The sequence below is a fragment of the Periplaneta americana genome, chromosome 15 (genome assembly GCF_040183065.1).
Source record: "Periplaneta americana isolate PAMFEO1 chromosome 15, P.americana_PAMFEO1_priV1, whole genome shotgun sequence".
NCBI classification, from domain to species: domain Eukaryota; kingdom Metazoa; phylum Arthropoda; class Insecta; order Blattodea; family Blattidae; genus Periplaneta; species Periplaneta americana.
Window position 1 is genome coordinate 33,359,952 of NC_091131.1, and position 9,318 is coordinate 33,369,269.

Sequence of the window (9,318 nt, forward strand, 5' to 3'; positions counted from 1 at the left end):
AAGTCATTGAGATATTTCAAACAAAATAGTTTGATCCAATTTTTTTTTCGCTTCATTTTGGAGATAATTGTTTTATATGAAATATTTCATAACGTGTTTTGGGAAAGCCATTGATTTAATTCACAATATGCTCAGTCAATTTAAGAGATCTATAATAATAATAATAATAATAATAATAATAATAATAATAATAATAATAATAATAATAATAATAATAATAATAATAATATATTATTGAAAGAATTTTATTTTAGTTTTGTTCTTGAAATGTGCAGAAATTTGATTTTAAAATTCCTTTTCAGAACGAAAAGTTATATTTGTTCGGATCAAATTTCTGCACATTTAAAGGACAAAACTATTTTTTTCTTCAATAATTTATTATCACAATACATTTGCTGTCAATGGGTTAAGGAAAAACCCCGGAGAAAACCTCAAGCGTGTAAATTATCTCAACCAGGATGTGAACGTGCTAACCATTAGGCCTACTTATCCCTTATTATGGATGCTGAAAACTTCAATTTATGAGAAAATTTCGTAATTCCTTTTCTGCAAGATCCCAAGACGGAAGTCTATTATTTACCATTATTTTACCAACTGCCTGGTTATCTCGCGTCGTTTGAATTGATGTTAGCAAGATGGTATTCTAACAAAATGGGACCGAGAATACACCATGGGATTACCTGACATTTGTATTACTCTGGGAAAACCTCGAAAAAAAAGTTAACCACGTAATAAACCCAAGCGGGATTCGAACCTACGCCCCATCGCAGCCTCAAAACACGAAACCTGCTCGCTACCCCTAGACCTCGCAGGTAGCTCACAACACTTTCATGTTTCTTATAGAAATAGAATTATTATCTCAAAGTAAAGATTTACAAATTTCGCGTGGTTAAGAAAATTCTGTTTCTGTGTGTAATTATTGTTTTTTTATGTGGTGTGGTCGCGTGATTTCTTTCCGTGGTTTTTGCACCGAGTCCACACAATTCTGTCACGTGCTGGGAGTCCGGTCGCAGTCCCCTTGTTTGGCGGCTAGAGGCAGTTCGATTGCCGCGACTTTGGGTTCTCTTCGTCCCGATCTCCTGCCTCTGCCGTGCAGGATGATTGTCTTCTCGTCAGTAAATCAAAAATGGACTAGTTTAATTTGCAGTAGGTGAAAACAATGGCTCTTGTTTTGTCGAAAATCTGTTTTTCTAGTAGAAAAGATTATGTAATACCGTAATATGCATAAGAGGACATAATAAAATATGAATTTTTAGCTTCAATATGATACAAATATAAAATGTTATGTAATCCAGCGACGCAGTTTCATTGAGGCGTTGTCACAGGTCAAGTTACTTCAACAGCTTAATCAGATTTACAAGAGGCGAAAGTATTCTACACGTGAAAGCGCCTACTCACTTCCACGCACATTGCTCATTTATTTATTTATTTACTAATTTATTCATTTATGTAGTATATACTTATTTACTTGCTTATTTATTCATTTATATATTTATGTATATATTTACTTATTTATCTATTTATTTATTTATAGTATTTATTTTTTATTTATTTATTTACTTATTTACTAATTTATTTATTTATTTACTTATTTATTTACTCTTCACTTATATATTTACTCATTAACTTATTTATTTACTCATATATTTATTTATTTACTTATTTATTAATTTATTTACTTCCTAATTTATGTATTTACTTACTTATTCATTTATATATTTATTTATGTAATTACTTGTTTATTTACTTATTTACCTATTTATTTATTTACCTATTTATTTATTTACTTATTTATTTACTTACTAATTTATTTATTTACTTACTAATTTATTTACTTATTTATTTATTTACTTATTTATATATTTACTTATTTAATTAATTATTTATTTACTTATTTACTTATTTATTTAGTTCCTAATTTATTTATTTATTTATTTATTCATTCCTTCATAGTTTTCTGCCCAAGGGCCGACCTTCACTGCAAACCCAGCTTTCTCTAATCTTCCCTCTTTTTCGCCTTCTGCGAGTGTATGTGCAATGGGTAGCAAACGAGAGTGCACGATGATTTCTACAGCAACAGACATGTTTAGTCCCTGCGGTAGCCAATACGTTAAAGATGAAAAGAAGTCTATTTACAATCCATGTATTCCTCACTTCAGTGAGCGATACAAAATGAATATTAATACATGGTAAGTGAAAGGACTTCTTTTTGACGCTAGGTGAACTTAATTCAAGTTAACCAAAACTAATCTCCTTTCTCTTAAATTTTCTAATGAGGACATCAACAAAATTTGTCTAATGGTATTGAGAGATTCATTATTCATTTTACACAACCACTTGTATAACACTACGTAATATTTTTTACTTCATTTCATTATTCTTCATTGCACTTTCATGTCATGTTTCTCCAAGATCAAATTATAGGCCTACTTTTTTTCAAGTTTATCATTATTCTGTATTCTCTTCGCAAATCATATTGCAATTATTTTATTTTCAAATTAACCTCTGCTCTATATTCTGGATCCTAGTGGTCAGCCGTAGATGTCGGTCAGATGTCCCAAATTGTGGAATTAGTAATAGAGTAGCTATTTCAGAAAATACATAGATTTAGATGCTGTATAATGTAACAGAGAAGTTGACCAATTGCTAAAATATATGTATCTATTTATTTATTTATTTAGTTACTAATTTACGACACTATATCAACTGCTGTGATTATCTAGCGTCTGAATGAGATGAAGGTGATGAAACCAGCGAAATGAGTCCAGGGTCCAGCGCCGAAAGTTGCCCAGCATTTGCTCTTAATGGGTTGAGGGAAAACCCCGGAAACAATCTTAACCAGGTAACTTGCCCCAGCCAGGATTTGAATCCAGACCCGCTTGTTCCACTGTCAGACATCCTAATCGTTAATCCACAGCGGTGTAAGATGTATATTTTAAATAGAAATACAATTCATATGGCGCTTAAAAGCGATCATCACACGAATAAATTGTTATTGGTGCTCTAGCAAACGTCACACGAAAATTAACTGAATATCTTCATATAACTCCTTGGTCACCAGATTTGAACGCATTACAGAGAATAAGCATTTCAGGCACTGCTTACGTCACACGCAAGATTTTCGCTTAACATCGTGAACTTCCCAACCGTAGCTTTAAAAATGCGGTTCATTCTCGGTTACTCTTCCTTCGCCAAAACTCATTCTCGATTGAGTTGGACGCCGCTTCAAGGGCGTATGTATCGATGTTGTCCTTGTGTTTGGGAAACCGCCAACTGTGTGGTATCGACGGGACAACCACCTCTTGAAACCAGACTGACAAGAAATTATGACTCCTAAATATATAGCTCTCAGAAAAGAAAAGATGCTATTGTTAAAATATTCGATTATTAATGGAGTTATTGTATATGTAGGCCTAGTATTTAAAACTAACAAGATTTATCACCTGAAATTTCTTCTCTGGTGACGTTGATTTAATAAATCATTCATTCATTCATTCATAGTTTTTTTTCCGAAGGGCAGATCTTTCACTGCAAACCCAGCATCCTCCAATCTTTCCTATTTTCCGCCTTCCTTGCAAGCTATTACAGTTATTCTCTGTCTTGGAATGTAGTTATCAAAAAAGAATTCAGCATATTGTGTTGCTTGAAAAATGTTACAAAAATAATTCATTGTCTCTTTGCATCTGGTACCACCATAAATTTATTAGCTTTTGTACATTATTTCCACAACATTAAAAAATTTTCTCTTTTACTTTTAACTCTTAGAAAAAATGGTTTCAGTCCATCATTTTAGAAAAATAATTCATTGTCCCTTCGCATCTGGTAACTACTTTAAAGGATAAATTTATTATGTACAGTTGTTCTACAAAATTAAAAAGAATTTTCTCCCATACTTGTAAAAAATGATTTTACTCCATCATATTATAAAAACAATTCACTTTAAAGAATAAATTTATTATGAACATTTTTTCCACAAAATTAAAAAAGTTTTTTCCTTACTTGCAAACTCTTAAAAGAATTTCACTGCATCATATTATAAAAACAATTGATTATCCCTTTGCAACTGGTAACTACTTTAAAGAATAAATGTATTATGAAAATTCTTTCCACAAAATTAAAAATATTTTTTTCTTTACTTGTAAACTCTTAAAGGGATAGTTTTACTCCATCATATTACAAAAACAATAAAATTCATTATCGCTTTGCATCTGGTAACTGCTTTAAAGAATACATTTTAGTGGGGCCGGTCTGCGTAGGGAGACGTGCATGGATCTGTCCGTACGTCGACGTATGACCACTCACCACCCGCCAACAGTTTTTTTTAGGTAGAATTTGGAGTGGGACCGATCTATAGGAACTATATTAAGACATTTAAACTGGTTTTCTGATTTATTTTTTTCTATGAATTCGCCATTCTTTTTCACTTTAGGATAATATAATTAATATATAAATATTAAAAACAGTAGGGGACACAGTGCGCATTGTCTAACACCTCTCTTTATTAAAATGTCTTCAGTTTTTAATATCGCAATATTTATTATTTTGGTGTTGCGATATAGACTTTATATTGCGTTAATTAAATGCTGTGGACAATGTTTTTTATCGGTTATTTAGCGTCGATGGGATTGGTAATAGCGAGATGGTATTTGGCGAGATGAGGCCGAGGATTCGCCATAGATTACTTGACATTCGTCTTACGGTTGGGAAAATCTTGGGGGGGGGGGGAAACCAACCAGGTAGTCAGCCCAAGCGGGAAACGAACCCGCGTCCCAGCGCAACTTCGAATCGGCAGTCGGCCGACTGAGCTATGCCGGTGGCTGGATAATCTTTAGTTGTTCCATAATTATCCATAACATATTCCTATTTACCTTGTCGAGCGCTTTTTAAAAATCAATGAATGCAACATATGTACTCGTATGTTTGAAGATTGAATTATCTTCTCTTTTCAAATAATTGCTGTAGTATAATAGTACATTATGCAATGAGCCTATAATGGTAGTAATTAAGACGCGAGTATGTTTGTTTAAGAAATGAGCGCAAGCGAGTTTCATAATTTTCATACGAGCGTCTTAATTATCATTATAGGCAAGTTTCATACGACTTTTTATGCTCGACCATATTTCTAACTTGAAATTATTCACAAGTATTCATGTTATGGTTATCTAAGTGAGAAGCGGAACTGACCTTGTAAATTGTGAGATGTGCACAGACGTGAAAGTATTGATTTTTTCCGAGGAACCAATATCATTGGCCTTGATATAATCTAGAGAGTAGAATGAACATTAGTCTTGATATAACCTGGAAATTGATTTAGACATTGAAAAACGAGATGATAAATTGAATTTATTTGAATATTATTTACAATTAACGCTAATTATTATAGTAACAGAACATAACCTTCTGCGACAGTATTGGATTTCCAGCCTCCGTGACGTTTCGCTAGTTGTCTTTCTATTGCATATCCGAGAATAATCGATACTTGCGCTTTCATAATGCTTGTGATTGGTTGAAGACCTGAAATTTAATGAATAGGTGTACTTTAATGAGGTCCATTAAAGGGCTGCTATCAGGTGTATAATTACTACATTTCGGCATGGTCGAGCATAAATACATAATCGGTAGTTGGACGTCCAGTTCTGAATTCGCAGTGTCCCTATATTATTAATTTTTAAGCTTTTTTAAAAATAGTATACCTTAAATTTTGTACTTTGAATTTAGTAGGTTAATTCCCCTGTATTCTTACTCTCTCTGCATTTCCCTCTTTTAAAAAGAGATAAAATTTCTGCAATTGTCCAAATTTCTGGTATCGTCATTTACTTGGTAAACAAGGATTTTGTAAAAAAAAATTAATTTTGTTTTGCTCTTCGATATGAAAACAGCTCATTATGTAGTCTACTGTTGCTAGGCAGCTTCTCAGTGATGTGGCATATGTATCAATTCAACAGACAGCTATTGGTTCCTGGGCAACGGCCAAGGAGGGAGTTTCATTATAATGGGAGAAAAAATCCCTAAATGTTTACGGGCATTACAATGAACGTTGTCATTTTTTATTTTCGATCTTCATGTGAAATCAATTAAGAGTTGCTTAAGCGAGCGTAAAAATTCATCCTAAGAGGAGATACACCGTGGAGGATTGCAGGGTATTTCACTTGTGCTTTTTTGAAGAAACGAGTAAGAGCTGAAAACTAAATTCAGGTTAAAGCACACATAGATAGTCAGTTAATTGTAATTAATATTTCACATGGAATTCAAAGTTCTTGTAAAGATGAGTACTTATTCACACTGCAAATGGGTATATACCCGGTGGCAGTGATAAATAATTACAGGCTGATCGGTATACAGGGAGATGATAAAAACAGTCTGAACATTTAATGTCTTGAATATTTTTTTGCAAATTAAACCATTTAGCCCTGAATTTAAATTGAATAATAGCGAAAATCATTGAAACAAATCTTGCAACGCAACACACGTCGCGCGTAACCGACTGAGTATAGCAGAGGGGGAGGGGAAACTAAGGAGTGGAGGCCGCGCTTGCTTGGAGTTATTGCAGTAGCCGTGATGTTGCCAAATGCTTCATAGAAACATAACGATTTCCTCCAAAACGGTGAATGCTAGAGAAAAAACTTATTTAGATTTTTCTGTTTAGGCCTACTAAGAATGTGTGTAATCACTAGACCTCGGACTTTTAGGTCCTAAAAATCTTAAATTAGGTACCTAAAATAGGTTCTATCACAAATCAAAATAGGTTCTAAAATTACAAAAATAGGTGAACAAAAATGACATTATTTCATTTCCCATTACAAATTAGCCGAAACTTTTGACATTATTTCATTGTACATGTCCATATTTAGAGCCAGAGTAAACAACTAACACCTTTTCTAAGTTTTCCATTGAGAAACTGCATCGCTTCTCAGATAACACCATCTTCTATGCCGAAAATGAGCGTTCCACATCAACTGATGACACCAGAGCATATTTAAATGTTGGTATTAGATGCAAGGGAACAGCACATTCATGTTCAGGTGTTTTGCCAGCCAAGATGTCAGCAGCTGTGCGGAGAACTGTCAGTCCTGGTTTTTTTAAACACTGATTTGAGTTTTTCAGAAATTTTTTCACCAACATAACCAGGAACCAAGTTGATTTTTTCTGTCACCTCTTCTATCAATCCCAGTTGCGTGTAGACCGGTTTGCCTGAAGACTCTAGAGCTTTAATAATGGGGACCAGAAATACATAATGTGATTTGATGAACGCAATATCCCGGGCAATTGTTGGGTCCTGCAGAAGTTTTTTAGCTGTAGTAATGCTCACTGCATCCTCCTACAGTTTCAAAACAAAGTTCTTAATGTCTTCCAAATGCTTGTTGTAATATTCCACTGCCTGTAACCGTGATCCCCATAGGGTAAGAATAGGTTCTGGTGGAAGTGGCACATTTGGAAGTTGCTCTCGAAATAATTGAATCCTCGTAGGTGCTTTAATAAAAACCTTTTTAATTGTGGAAACCAGCTTATTCACTTGTGGATATTCAAGCCGTATCGTCTCAGAAATTAGGAAATATAAAATTAGGTAAAAATAGTTTCTAACGTGAAATTAGGCCTAGGTATTTTTAGGTTGTATAGGACCACCATTTTCGAACATATATTTCCATAATTCGTATATATACAATTTTTTTTGTATATATCATGAGGAACAAAATAGGTTTTTACCTAAAATCCGAGGTCTAGATCATCGTCACATCGAAACGCTCCGAGAAAAAACGTCCTGTTCAAGACAGAACGTCAGATGCAGTACGATGCCGGCGTTATCTATACTAATAATAAATCTGTAGCCGAAATTTTTCTGGTAATTTCCGATTTTCCAAAAAATAATTGGTCCTAACATATATAATTAACCACCCTGAAACCGAAAATCGCTTTTTTGAAATTTTTGTGTGTATGTCTGTCTGTCTGTATGTTTGTTACCTTTTCACGCGATAATGGCGTAACGGATTTCGATAAAAATTAGAACATAAATTAAGTTCGTTGTAACTTAGATTTTAGGCTATATGGCATTCAAAATACTTTATTTAAAAGGGGGGTTATAAGAAGGCCTCAATTAAATAAACCGAAATCTCTCTCTTATTATTGATTTTTGTGAAAAATGTTACATAACAAAAGTTTCTTTAAAAATGATTTCCGATAAGTTTCATTCCGGGCAAAATTTTGATAGGACTGATATTTAAGTCTGTCTGTCTGTCTGGATGTTTGTTACCTTTTCACGCGATAATGGCTGAACGGATTTCGATGAAAATTGGAACATAAATTAAGTTCGTTGTAGCTTAGATTTTAGGCTATATGGCATTCAAAATACTTTATTTAAAAGGGGGATTATAAGGCGACCTGAATTAAATAAACCAAAATATCTCGCTTATTATTGATTTTTGTGAAAAATGTTACATAACAAAAGTTTCTTTAAAACTGAGTTCCGATAAGTTTTATTTCAGGCAAAATTTTGATAGGACTGATATTTAAGGTTATACAAGAGTTTTAAAATAACAATACAATACATTTCCACCGCCGCCTCAGATTATAGTGTCGTTGTTCCGTAACTGCTATGTGCAAAATATTAAATTTTTTAGTAGGAAGAAAAACAAATTTATTCATTCTATGGCAGTAGTGCATAGGAGATCGTGAATTCTTACATTTCTACACAATCAACTCTATTAATTTGGAGTGATTTATTAAAGGATGCATTCAAGACTAATTCAGAAAAATATTAAACGAATTATATTTGCACCAAATGAGTGGTCTCTGGTCCAAAATGATAGCATTTTAATTACCTAAATACAATTTAAATTAAGTAGCATATTAAACGATTTATTCTTCTATCAAACACGAATGTTCCCTGGACCCAATGTCCTATTTTAATTATGTAATTACTTTATATTTATTTCTAATAAGTGCAGCGGAGCGCACGGGTACAGCTAGTAGAAAATAAGTTGTAATTCATTCTTACTCTTACGTCCAACAACAGCAACCCTCTAGTGTTGTCTCAAACTGTGATTTGGCGCTTTGCTGAGTAGTATATACCGGTAGCTAAAGAATCCTGTCATGTTTATTTAATATTGACTCAAAATGCACACAAGAGTGACGTAGACATCGACCAAAGGATCTAATGATGGTCGTAATTTTCTGTCGTGTTTTTAGATCCCGCGCTTTCTTATGCAGCTCTCCGATGTCCTTTGTTTGACGTTGCCATGGCACCTGCCGCCTTGTTCTGCTATTGCACTTAGCAGTGTATTCTCGGATAATGAAATTTCCATTACCACGTGTTAAAAGACG